General features: G+C 43.8%; 1 protein-coding gene across 1 annotated transcript in view; it reads left to right on the top strand.

Annotated features, from left to right (window-relative positions):
- Positions 1–4,858, top strand: part of MAPK11 (mitogen-activated protein kinase 11) — a 67,497-nt gene extending 62,639 nt beyond the window's left edge. The window contains exon 12 of the mRNA XM_068276362.1: positions 1–4,858. This exon is cut by the window's left edge and continues 1,132 nt beyond it. The gene's annotated coding sequence lies outside the window, so the exon portion shown is untranslated.
- Positions 4,859–14,341: the final 9,483 nt, after the last annotated feature.

The raw sequence follows: 14,341 nt of genomic DNA, 5'->3' as shown, positions 1-14,341 counted from the left end.
CCTGTGATTGATGCTGAGAAAGCTGAGATGGTTCAGTCTTATGCCTCTTCTATATAGATCACTTTAGAGGTGCATGCTGTTCAAAGAATCATGTACACAGCATTAGATGGCGCACAGCAGAATGTCTGCTATATCAGAGCTTTCCACCCCTGATTGAGTCATATCTGGTCACAGCAAGAGTTGCTGGAAACATAATGCATTGTTCTGTTGCGGGCCCACACCACACAACTGCTAATTCACTATCCTGTCCTTAAGCCTCACTGGTGTAGCCTGGTTCAGAGGAAAGTTGCAAGCTCTAACCACCTAATAGACATTTTGAAAAACCTATGTTTGCAGGATCATTTATGTTCAGTAGTCTCTAGCGCTGGAAAACCTTAGTAAATCATGCCTATTGACTGACATGACTGCATGTCTTTATGCTTTGCTCAGTATGTGGTGGCCACCAATCAGTCTTTATGCACAGGGTGCTGCATTTGTGAGGGCTTATTTCAAAGATTGTATAGTCACCATGCCATACAGAAATAACAGTACATGTATTCGCCAATGCCATATGGTTGCCATAGACTGAAGAAATGCCAAACAGTGCAATGTTTTGCACAAAATGCTCTCAAAACCATGAGTCGCAACCACTCCAGTTTTTAACTTGTCTAGGATTGTTTACTGATTTTTGATCTTAAGTTACACTGAATATTAATCTGTGTATTTTCTGGTAAAACCACTTGCTGACAGTATACTATTGAGTACTATGACAAGAATTACTAGTACAGTTTGAAAGGGATTAAGAACTTCATGAGTGTTGTGCTACTAAAAATCTGCACAGTGCCTTTAATAAATTTTTGACTGGGGAGGGGTATCTAAGTTTCTGAAGAAATGACTGCAGGGTCCTTAGCAGCCAATCAAATTCTGCTAATCATGTCTCTAGGGCCAGTTTAAACAACATTTGGTTGCTATGGCCAAAATTAAACAGAAGTATCTGAGGTAAGTGATATGGAGGCTGCCATCTTTATTTCCTTGTAAACAATACCAGTTGCCTAGCAGCCATGTTGATCTTCTGGCATAAGGAGTGCGAGTCAAAACCCCAGAATAAGCATAAGGCTAACACAGTAAAACCTGAGTTAGAATATCTGATCTGCTGCATGCTTGTTCAGTGTCTATGGCTAAAAGTATTTGAGACACATAAGGACTGCCAGGCAACTGGTATTGTTTAAAAATAAACAAATATGGCAGCCTCCATATCCCTCTCACCTCAGGTTCCCTTTAACAGTTTACATTTGCGTAGAGAGACTCTCTTATGTACTGTCTGTCCTGCACAAGAGTCAAATTTAATACAGTAGAACTATATAAAATGAATTGGTGTATATATAGAAGCATGAAACCTGCCATTGTCTCTTATGTATGTTGTTCCAGTGTGCATGCATTGTGGCTGTCATCACTATTTTGCTACATAGACCTTTCTTCATGTAATCTCCAAGACTAAACGAATCTCTTGGAGACAAAATAATTATTTAGTAGTAGTAGTACTACTGGATATTTCATAACTGTCAAATTGGTCTCCTAGAAATATAGGGGAGGTGTTGTATAAGAATCTCTCCCCTCATGTCACTCATTGGAGGAGATTAGTTTGCCATTAGTCTGTAACACAATAGTGGAAGATCAGGTCCTCTGTCACGTGGCTGCAGGTTTCTTCCTTAGCCGCTCTCATTAAAACAGGTATGCAAAGAGCGATTGAGCTCCAATGATATTAAATTAGTTGTGTGAGCATTATTTTTGTAGACTTGGCCTTACAGTGGATCTTCAGGAATGAACCCTAAGCTGTTCACATGAACCCCCTCCCCACCTGCCACCACTATCCCTTACTTCCAGCATACATTAGTAAATCTATACACCTTTTTTGTGTTTGGGTTTGCTGCAATCCATAGTGATGTCTCTAGCCTGTACCCCTGGCTCTTTAGGAGGCTGTGTCATGAGGATGGGGCATGGCTAAGGCAGCCATTTGCTCGTTCTATACACAGTTGATTTTGGGATTCCTGTACAGGGAACTATGGGGGAGGGGGGGTAGTGGCTGCTGAGCCTGGTAGTTGACCTCTTCACTGCTGAAATACGAATTGGGCAACAGGCAGACTTAATCCTTCAGTGTAAGAGTTCTGTGGGGTGATCATGGTATGGTACTATCAGAATTTAGTGCGATATGAGTTGCATTTTTAAGTGTTGGCTTTTTTTGTTCATCTCCTGGAGAGAGGATTTTTTTTTTCTTATGTACGTGTAATGGCCTTTCACTGGAAACATTGGCTAGCTGTAATGTTGCACTGGAGCAATTTTACTGTGCTCCCTCAGTACTTAAACCAATGCGTGCCATTCTCTGGGTCCCTCTGTGACCTTCACTGTGTCCAGCACATTCCCCCACATGCAGCGACATTCTGTATATCATGTGGAGGGACTATCAGGCTGATGGGAACTTCCCTTCCCCACACTAGTATGTTAGTGGTACCTGCATAATCACATTTTAGGCATGGATGGGCTGACGGCGTGATGCAATGGGAGCAGGTAAGTATACTTCTTGTACTGTAGATAATGTCGCCCTCCAGAATCAGTGCCTTATTCTGTAATTGAATACACATTGTTCCAATTACTCAGTTCCACTTTAAAGAGGAACGCCAGTGAAAATAATGTAATAAAAGTGCTTAATTTTTACAATTTATGTATAAATGATTTAGTCAGTGTTGCCCATAGCAAAATCTTTCCTCTCCCTGATTTACATTGACCTTTATCACATGGCATTTTTACTGCTGGCAGGTGAAGTCAATGGAAGGAGATTCTGCTTGCCTTTTGGGCAGTTGAAAACAACTGTTGTTTCCCACAATGCAACAAGGTTCCCACAGTGTGATGTCAGACCCATGGTCCTAACATCACACTGTGGGAGGGGTTTCACCACAATCTCAGCCAAACAGAGCCCCCTGATGAGTTTGTGAAAAGGAAAATATTTTTCATGGGAAAGGGGGTATACGCTACTGATTGGGACAATGTTCAATTCTTGGTTGGATATTGTACTGGTTAAGGGCTCTGCCACTGACATGGGAGACCAAGGTTCAAATCTCTGCTCTTCCTGGTCAGTAAGCCAGTACCTATTACCTCTCTAATAAGGAGACCCCTTAACACTGCTACTGAGTGCGCCCTAGTGGCTGCAGCTCTGGCGCTTTGAGTCCAACAGGAAGAAAGCGCAATTTAAATGTTCTGTGCCCTCTTGATGCTTCAATAGTGAATGGCTTCCATGTTTCTGAGATAAACTGCTGCCTTAGTGTAGATTTCTGATCATCAAAACTGAAATCCTGTCAGCAAAGGGAAAAGAGAAATCTATCCCCCCCCCCCCACACACACACACACACACTTCCTGGCATAATGTTTGCTAGTAGCTCCCTCCATTCTACTTTCTGCTAAGCCACCAACATCCTGTACATGTCAATGCTTCATACAGTGCAAGAGCAAACCAGGAACCGCAGCAGAATCTATGCACAGGAGCTCATTTTGGGCTTTGGTGAAGGACACATTTTCATAGAAATCTGCCTAAGGCCCAGTGCACACCGAGCGGTTTTTGGAGCGATCCGCCGGCCGCATCCGCCTCTAAAAACGCTTGTCTAATGTATTGCAATGGGATGGTGCACACCGGCGGTTTGCGGTTTTTGTCAAGCCGCAAACGCGCCTCCTGCTGCGTGTTTGCGGTTTTCGGAAGCGTTTCGTCCTCAATGTAAAGTATAGGAAAACCGCAAACCGCTCTGAAAAACGCTAGTTCAGAGCGGTTTGCCGGGCATTTTTGTTACAGTAGCTGTTCAGTAACAGCTTTTACTGTAACAATATGTGTAATCTGCTACACAAAAACGCACGCAAAACCGCTAGGTATGTTTAGAAAACCTCTCTATACATACCTAGAATCGCTCTGAAATCAGCTCCCAAAACCGCTAGCGTATTGCGGATCTGCTAGCGGTTTTTGGTGTGCACTGGGCCTAAGAGGGGGAGAGTAAATTTCCCACCTCTTTACCACAGAAGAATTTCAGGTTACAAGTCCTCTATTTTCTGGGTCCCATGTGACTGGCTTCCTTTTATGAACTTGAAATTATTAGTTGAAAACAAACATCCAAGTTGATGCAGAAATTAATTTCATGCAAGTGGCAGTAGCTTGGAAATGGACCAACCAAATGCAGAAGCAGATTCTGATCGGCCCACTGCCATGTTGTGCTAACTGGCATGAAATTAAGATAAAACTTCTTATTGACCATTTCTCATCTTAATTCGGGTACCTTTCTAGTACGTGCTCTTTTGTTTTTGTTTGCTTTTTACATTTTGTTGACTTTTTATTTTTCCCTGTGAAAATTTCCAAACAGTTGCTGTCTGCTTCCGCCTGTACAGATGATAGACACCTGTTCAATGATGCTGCGTGGGTTTTGGGAGATGGGTTGACGTCTTATGTAAATGGTGTGGGCGAGCATTATTTATATACAATCGCTATATCATGACAAAGCATGGCATGTAGCTTTTCAGAAACTGAACTACTTCCCAAGAATGTGAAATGCTGCTTTTAGTGTTTTGACTTATGCATGTGACAATTAAATTATCAAAACAAAAGAACAGAGTTCAAAGCAAATGTGTTCATGTATGTAAAATGGCAACACTTTCTAGGTAAAGGCTCATTCTTCAAGCAGAGAGATGGCTTTTACCACCTTTTCTAGCAGGTGCCTTCCCAGGATGGCTGTGCACACTTATGCATACTAGGTCTGCCTGATTTGTATGGAAGGTAATGTCTGCAAAGAGTAGTTAGTAAGTATTGTACTTGTCCTGCTGCCAATAAAATTTAATCTTTTATTTATTTCATGCCTTGGTGGTTCACTGATTCTTTATTGTGCTGAAATGTATAACAACTTGGTTTTTGTTGTGGTGGTTTTGTTTTCTTTTTCCTTTCTAGTATTTCCGATCAAATTTGCTCCAATGGACCGTGTATCGTGAAAGAGACTCCGTAACAAAAATTGCATCCTGTTTTTTATCATCCTACAAGTTCCAAAAGCTATTCTAATGTGTTCTGGCTTACTGCAGCACTTTCTGCTATCACAGTCTCTGTAATAAATCAATGTATCTTTCCCTTGTCAGACTTGTCAGCCTGTGTCTGGAAGGCTGCCAAGTTCTTCAGTGTTGTGGTTCTGCTATGAATTCCTCCTTCCAGGCCCCTCTATGCACACTGCATGTGTATTATTTAGATTAGAGCAGCTTCTCTCTTATCTTTTACAAGCTGGATAAATCGTCCTCTGAGCTGGCTGGGCTTTCACATACTGAAGAATTACAGACAAGGGCAAAGCTGTTTGCAGGAGAAAAAAGAGCAGCCTGAAACTTCAGTGCATGGGATTCTGCAGGGAGAAAGAAACACACAAATGATCTCTTGAGATTCAAAAGGAAGGCTGTATACAGCCTGCTTGTGTATGGTTGTATTTTCTATGTGTGGACATACTGTACATCAACCTACTTCCTGTTTTGGTGGCCATTTTGTTTGTTTATAAACAAACTTTTTAAAACTGTTTTTAACCACTTTTAATGCGGCGAGGAGCGGCAAAATTGTGACAGAGGGTAATAGGAGATGTCCCCTAACGCACTGGTATGTTTACTTTTGAGCGATTTTTAACAATACAGATTCTCTTTAAGCTACATTCACACTGGTGCATTGTCTGACTAGATAATGGCATTGCTAACGTGATGCAATGATATTGTATACTGTACCTTTACATCAGAATGTTAGTAGTACAGTATAAACAGTTGGTATAATGCAGGCATGCTGTGCGGTATTTTGCCCATTTACAGTTGCAGTGAAGCATACTTCACAGTGACTGTATGCTTTAGGCCTCTTTCAGATAGGAGGTTGAACTGCATGCTTGCTGAACAGTTCAGCATCCCGTCTGCCATTTTAAATGCAGTTGAATTCCATCGGCAGTAACAACCACACGTGTCAAGCGCTGGCACATGTTGGTGTTACAGGGTGGCAGAAGACCGCGTCATGTTGAGTCTGAGCATGGCCGTGCTCAGATCTGACTTCCATGGGGAGGCGCCTGCACCGAATGCTAACAAGCACCAGTGCAGGCGAGCAGCTGACAGTCAGTTGCCTGTGTGTTGCAACACATGAATAATGCAACACTTTCTGTCTGTTTACTGGGCTTGCAATGCCCCAGTTTAAACCTAGCCTACTGGAGCTGAACGTGAGGCCAAGACAAAATGCTACCTATAGTTTTTCTGCAAACTTGCTTCTGCATGGAAGAAATTGTTAGATCAGCCTTGCCTAGATACAAATTGCAGCTGAGCAAATTACTTCAATATTTAGGGAGCTTTTAAGGCTATTATGGTAGGTACAGACTAACCAGCAAAGCTATTATAACATGAAAGAACTACATGTACTACTTTAACTTTCAGACCAAACTTGGCTTGCTTTAAATCTCCCCAGAAGCCTTTCCTACGCTTTAAAAGGACAACTAAAGTGAGAGGGATATGGAGGCTGTTAGATTTCCTTTTAAACAATACACATTGCCTGGCTATCCTGCTGAAGCTCTTTCTCTAATACTTTTAACCATAGACCCTGAACAAGCATGCAGCAGATCAGGTTTTTCTGGCATTGTCAGATCTGACAAGATTAGCTGCATGCTTGTTTCTGGTGTACTTCAGACACTTCTGCAGCCGAATAGATAAGCAGGGCTGCCAGGAAACTGGTATGTCGGCCTCCATATTCTTCTTTTAGTTGCCCTTAAAATTCTGGTAGAGATAGATGACATAACAGAATTCTAGAGTCCTTAACCAGTTCACCCCCAAGGGTTTTTACCCTGACGGACCAGAGCAATTTTCACCAGTCGCTGCTCCTCCCTTTTATTCCCTAATAACTTTATTACTAATCACAAGAAAATAATCTATACCTCGTTTTTTTCGCCACCAATTAGGCTTTCTGTGGGTAGTATATTTTGCTAAGTTTTTTTTTTTTTTTTTTTTTTTTTTTTAATTCTAAATGTGTTTTAATGGGAAAAATACAAAAATAATGGAAAAAATTCATTATTTCTCAGTTTTCAGCCATTATAGTTTTAACCACTTGCCGACCGCCCACTGCACATTGGCGGCAGCAAAGTGGCAGCCCCAGGACCACGTAACGCACATTGGTGTTGGGTTCTGGGACTCTTCCGGGCCGGGGATCGCGCGCATCCGCCGGCATTAGGATGTTAACTCCCGATCTGCCGCATACAAAGCATATAAAAAACGCTTTGTATTGTATACAAAGCGTATTATACAGGCTGCCTCCTGCCCTGGTGGTCCCAGTGTCCGAGGGACCACCAGGGCTTGCTGCAGCCACCCTAGTCTGCACCCAAACACACTGATCTGCCCCCTGATCGCCCACAGCACCCCTCAGACCCCCCCTGCCCACCCCCCAGACCACTGTTTGCACCCAATCACCCCCCTAATCACCCATCAATCACTCCCTGCCCCCTGTAGACTCCTGATCACTCCCTCCCCCCCACCCCTCAGATTCTCCCCAGACCCCCCCCCCCCCGTGTACTGTATGCATCTATCCCCCCTGATCACCTGTCAATCACGGGTGCGCTAAGGGGCCCAACGTCCTATTCACAGGTCATTTTGGGACATTTGGTTTCAAGACTACTCCTCACGGTTTAGGGCCCCTAAAATGCCAGGGCAGTATAAGAACCCCACAGGTGACCCCATTTTAGAAAGAAGACACCCCAAGGTATTCTGTTAGGTGTAGGACGGGTTCATAGATTTTAATTTTTGTCACAAGTTAGCAGAAATTGATTTGTATTGGGGTTTTTTTTTTCACAAAGTGTCAATTTCCGCTAACTTGTGACAAAAAAAATCTTCTATGAACTCACTATACTCCTAACATAATACCTTGGGGTGTCTTCTTTCTAAAATGGGTTCACTTGTGGGGTTCCGATACTGCCCTGGCATTTTAGGGGCCCTAAACCGTGAGGAGTAGTCTAGAATCCAAATGCCTCAAAATGACCTGTGAATAGGACGTTAGGCCCCTTAGCGCACCTAGGTTGCAAAAAAGGTGTCACACATGTGGTATTGCCGTACTCAGGAGAAGTAGTATAATGTGTTTTGGGGTGTATTTTTACACATACCCATGCTGAGTGGGAGAAATATCTCTGTAAATGGACAATTGTGTGTAAAAAAAAAAAAAAACAAATTGTCATTTACAGAGATTTCTCCCACCCAGCATGGGTATGTGTAAACATACACCCCAAAACAGATTATACTACTTCTCCTGAGTATGGCAATACCACATGTGTGGCACTTTTTTGCAGCCTAACTGCGCTAAGGGGCCCTAAGTCCAATGAGCAACTTTAGGCCTTACAATTTAGCACCCCCCAAAAGGCCAGGACAGTAAACACACCCCACAAATGACCCCCTTTTGGAAAGTAGACACTTCAAGGTATTCAGAGAGGAGCATAGTGAGTCCGTGGCAGATTTCATATTTTTTTTTGGTCGCAAGTTAGAAGAAATAGAAACTTTATTTATTTTTTTTCACAGTGTCATTTTCCGCTAACTTGTGACAAAAAATATCTTCTATGAACTCACCATGCCTCTCAGTGAACACTTTGGGATGTCTTCTTTCCAAAATGGGGTCATTTGGGGGGTATTTATACTATCCTGGAATTTTAGCACCTCATGAAACATGACAGGTGCTCAGAAAAGTCGGAGATGCTTCAAAATGGGAAAATTCACTTTTTGCACCATAGTTTGTAAACGCTATAACTTTTACCCAAACCAATAAATATACACTGAATGTTTTTTTTTTTTTATATATCAAAGACATGTAGCAGAATAACTTTCGCGCTCAAATGTATAGGAAATTTTACTTTATTTGAAAAATGTCAGCACAGAAAGTTAGTCTTTTTTTTTTTTTTTTTTACAAAATGCATGTCTTTTTTGATGAATATAATGAAAACTAAAAATCGCATCAGCAATCATATAGCACCAAAAGAAAGCTGTATTAGTGACAAGAAAAGGAGGTAAAATTCATTTAGGTGATAGGTTGTATGACCGAGCAATAAACCGTTAAAGCTGCAGTGGTCTGAATGGAAAAAAAGGCTCTGGTCCTTAAGGGGTTTTATGACTGCAGTCCTTAAAGGATACCACAACTGAAATGTGACATAATGAGAGAGACATGTGTATGTACAGTGCCTAGCACACAGATAACTATGCTGTGTTCCTTTTTTTTTCTTTCTCTGCCTGAAAGAGTTAAATATCAGGTATGTAAGTGGCTGACTCAGTCCTGACTCAGACAGGAAGTGACTACAGTGTGACCCTCACTGATAAGAAATTTCAACTATAAAACACTTTCCTAGCAGAAAATGGCTTCTGAGAGCAAGAAAGAGGTAAAAAAGGGGAATTTCTTATCAGTGAGGGTCACACTGTAGTCACTTCCTGTCTGAGTCAGGACTGAGTCAGCCACTTACATACCTGATATTTAACTCTTTCAGGCAGAGAAAGAAAAAAAGGAACACAGCATAGTTATCTGTGTGCTAGGCAATGTACATACACCTGTCTATCTCATTATGTCACATTTCAGTTGTGGTATCCTTTAAGTGGTTAAAATTAAATTTTCTCCTGTGGATAAAGCTGACACACTTTATTTGCCCAGTTGTCCCGATTATTAAACCGTTTAAATTATGTCCCTATCACAATGTATGGCGACAATTTATTATTTTGAAATGTAGGTGTTCTGTTTTGTTTTTTTTGTCCAGTCCATATTTACAAGCCCCTATGTAGTAAAGTAAAAGTAATTTTCCCTCATAAAATATAGATCAAAAAAGTTGAGTCCTCAACTATTTATGTATTTTTTTTGTAGGGTTGAAGTGTAAGTTATTTGTATTATGTGTGTATGTCCCTGTATGTGTAATATACTTTTTGGCCACAAGATGGTGCAAGTGAACATTCCCGTTATAGGAAGTGATCTTTTTTTTTTGCACATTTTATTACACTGTCGGCTTCCTGTTTTATGAATTGACGCGGCCGCTGTTCGCGGTTACGTCCATTCACTCCAGGCATTGCGATTGAGTAGAGGACCGCTCGGTCCTCTTCCCCAATCACTCAACATGGGATCTCGATGGAAATGGTGGCGGGAGCAGCGCGCACACGTGCGGAGTGCCAGCGGGACCGCGCGACGTATTAAATGTCATGTTGCCATTAACAGTAAAATATGACGTTTTAATACGATATTGTCATTAAGTGGTTAAAGTGGACCTGAGCCTCTTTCTCAGGACAGAAGTAAAACTGAGAGAAATGCACCCTGTATGTATTTAGAGTTTAGCCTGTCTAATTTCCCCTCATCTGTGTCTAATCACAAGTTGTAATTTGATCTCTCCTGTCTGTGTCACTTGACTGCCATGGCAGATAAGCTCATTTGAAAACATAAAATGTTAAGACTATACTTATAAAAAAAAAAACACCTCTCGGAGATACTTACTTCGGGAGGGGAAAGCCTCAGGGTCCCAATGAGGCTACCTCCTCCCCTGTAGATTCAGGGAATACAGCGCTGGCTCCCCCAAATCCTCCCCCGACAAGCTTGACGAGGCTTGATTTATTTACCTCTGGGATCCTGCGCAGGCGCAGTAGCGCTTCTTCATTCGGGTTAGGCGGAAATAGCCAAGCCCGATTGTTACCGCTCTGCTGTGCAGAGCGGATTGATCAGGTTTGGCTATTTCCACCTTAACCCAAATGAAGAGCGGCTAGTGCGCCTGCGCAGGATCGCATTAGGTAAATATTTACTTCGGGGGACCTTGGCACTTGAGCGGAGGGACAGAGGACGACAGGGGCAGCCTAGTTAGGATCCAGAGGCTTTCCCCTCCTGAGGTAAGTATCCCCCAGAGGGGTTTTTTTACATTACAGATTCTCTTGAACAATATGTCTGCTTTCATGCAAGCAGGAAGTAGAAACAGTGCAGATTTATTTCAGGATTTGTATCAGCTGTTTTCATGAAAGGTTCTGCTGAAGCATATCTTTTAGAGCAGAGAGGAAGTTCTGAGTTGAGGTTGACTTTAACCACTTAGCAACCCTTGCCACGCTTATCTACGCCTCTTTAAAATTCACCTGGGGCACAGGGGCGTAGATAGGCATCTCCTGTTTGTTTTCCCGCTGTGAGCGTTCGCGTGCGCGATCGCATGCACGCGGATGCGCGGTCGCGTGCACGCGGATTTGCGGTCGCGATCGGCACCCGCTGGTCAGCCAATCAAAGTGCTTACAAGTTTGAATGAGCACTGCCAAAGCCAATGACAGTGCTCATTCATGCAGAATGTGTGTAAACACTGAATCAGTCACTATGCTGTTACAGTTACTGATATCACTCGTGAGATGATCTCAGATAACTAATACAGCATTAGTGAGTGATCAGCATCAGTTAGGTTTTTTTTTAAATAAATTTTACCCCCATTAACCCTTGCCTCCCTAAAATGTTAAAATTGCTGTGGTTTTTAGGGGAAAAACCCTGTGGTAGAGAAGTGGTTAAAGGAGTTATTTCGCGAAAATAGTAGGCAGTTAAAAAATGTGACAGATGACAGGTTTTGGGCCAGTCCATCTTTTTAAGGGGGATTCTCAGGGCTTTCTTTGTTTTCAACAGCATTTCCTGAACAGTTGCAAAATCTTAACTGACATAATACTGTGCAAGTGATTAGGGAGGCCGGCTGGTATCTTGCTATTTTGGCAGTTAAACTGCTGTTCAGGAAATGCTGTTGAAAACAAAGAAAGCCCTGAGAATGCCCCTTAAAAAGATGGACTGGCCCAAAACCTGTCATCTGTCACATTTTTTTAACTGCCTACTTTTTTCGCGAAATAACCCCTTTAATATTCAGTGTTGAGGATGAAGGGGGAATGTTTAACAAACATTTTATCACCCCTGAGAAACTTTCCAGGTAAATCATTTCAGCAGAAATTACGATTGAGCTTCTTAAAGGGACCCTGTAATGAGTTTTTTTTTGAAGGCCACCATATTTATTTCCTTTTAAACAATGTGTACTTGCCTGTCTGTTCTAATGTTCCCCTGCCTTATACTTAGTAACTGATCCAGGTGTGTAATTCAGACTCTGCTGAACCCAGAATGATAAGCAGAATAACCAAATACTGGCATTGCTTAACTACTTGCCGACCGCACACTCATACCGTGCGGCGGCAAAATGGTAGCTGGAGGACCAGCGACGCACATCTGCGTCGCCAGGTGCCTCCCTAATTAATCAGGAAAGGCCGCTCGCGCGATCGGCCGTTTCCTGTTGGATCATGGAGTGGGTCTCCTTGAATAGCCTGCGAGCCGCTGATCGCGGCTCGCAGACTAAATGTAAACGCAGGAGACGTTTGTCTCCTTTGTTTACATTGAACGCGCAGTAAGGCAGATCGGTGATCCCCGGCCAATCAGTGGCCGGGGATCGCTGCCATGCAAGGCCGGCCCTAGACCTTTAGCCGCCTGAGGCAAATTTTGACGTCACTTCCTGCAACGCCGGCCACGTACAATACAGTGGGCGGCGTTGCAGGAAGTGACGTCAGTGGAGCGCACGCTGGAACGAGGAAGAGGTGAGTAATCCCCCGTCCGTGCCACTTACTGTCTGTCGGCTGCTTACTCTACATTTAAAGCTGGAGGAGAGCGCAGATCGGGGGACCCAGGCGATGGAGGGGGGGGTCTGACACCCCCCTCCCCACCGCTAGGCCCAATACCCCCGTCCTGCCCGCTACCCCTCTAGCTCAGCGGCCCGCCCCCCGCACCCACAGACGGGCGGATGCCGCCCCTAGAACTTTGCCGCCTGAGGCAAAAGTTTCACCCCGCCTCATGAGCGGGCCGGCCCTGCCGCCATGTGACAGAGGACAGCCTGTCACAGGCTGCACAGGACCGATAGCGTCCTGTGCAGCCCCGATCACCAGGGGGGAGAGGGGGAATTTTGCCGAGGAGGGGGGCTTTGAGGTGGCCCCCCCCCACATCACCCAGGCAGGCAGGAGTGATCAGACCCCCCCCCCCTGCACATCATCCCCATAGGGGGGGAAAAGGGGGGCGATCTGATCGCTCTGCCTGAAACCTGATCTGTGCTGGGGGCTGCAGAGCCCACCCAGCACAGATCATAAAAAACCACGCTGGGGTAAAGGCTGGGTCCTCAAGTGGTTAAAGTAAACCTGAAGCGATCCCCAAAAATAGATATTTGCATATGTAGAGGGAAGGCTTTGGATAGAATAGTCTTCCCAATCATTGATCAGGTGTTCCAGCATCATTCCCCAGTGATTTATCCTGCTAGGTGGAATACCGCTTGGGTGTATTTGTGTCCCCGAGTGCACAGTATGGATGCCTCACCAGAAGCATCTGAGGATATTATGGGAACTGGTCCACTCTAGTTTTTCAGCAAGGACATATCGGTGCTTGTGTTGCATATACTTTTGGCCTTGTAGGGTGCACCATTTCCAACAGGAACATCTTAACCCTAATTAAAGTATGCCTTTCCATATCTTGATGTGTCAGATTTGTAATTTAAGCAGCAACCATCAGAGGGCAGTCAAGCAGGTATGAGCTAATGCTGCAAGTAGTGCCTATCAAATGCAAAATGACACTGATCAAAGGCTGATGCTAGGCTTCAGTGTAAATGCTACCATTTAAAGTGAACCAGAGACGAAGCATCCTCCTGTGGTTCCCATCTTTGGGTGAGCAACAGTGGGAATACTGGCAAAAATGCAGACACAGAAGTTAAAGGGAACCAGAGACGAAGCACCCTTATGTATTTTACCATATATATCAGTGGGAACATTAGAGAAAACACCTACCCTGCTCTCTGTTTCATTATTTACTGTTCAGATTGCTTCTTAACAGCCTAGATAAAATCCCTTACTGAGCATTCAGTCTGGCTTTGCTATAATGACTCAGCTATAATGATTTCTGAGCAGAGCCACATGGGGGCAGGCTTGGGCTTGAAAAGACAGCACAGAAGACAGACTCGGCTATAAAGATTCCTGAGCTTCATCTCCGGACAGGGGTCTCACCCAACACTGCCTTCGCCAGATAAGGGAGCCGGGCTAATCCAGCCCGACGTTAGCATTCGTCCAGACTCTCTCACTTAGCCGCCGGCCGGGGCGGGTGAGATTGAGCGGCTCCCCGCAACAGCTTTCCACTACATGCATACGGAATTGGAACGGTGAGACGTATCATGACATGCATTGTTTGTTTCCACGTCACTTATATCATTTGAGACATTCGTATGAGGATGCAACTTCTGGGTCTGCATTTTTGCCAGTATTCCCACTGTTGCTCACCCAAAGATGGGAACCACAGGTTGAAACGATAGTG

The sequence above is a fragment of the Hyperolius riggenbachi genome, chromosome 3 (genome assembly GCF_040937935.1).
Source record: "Hyperolius riggenbachi isolate aHypRig1 chromosome 3, aHypRig1.pri, whole genome shotgun sequence".
NCBI lineage: Eukaryota > Metazoa > Chordata > Amphibia > Anura > Hyperoliidae > Hyperolius > Hyperolius riggenbachi.
The sequence above is the reverse complement of the archived record's forward strand: the minus strand, read 5'-3'. Positions and strand labels throughout refer to the sequence as shown.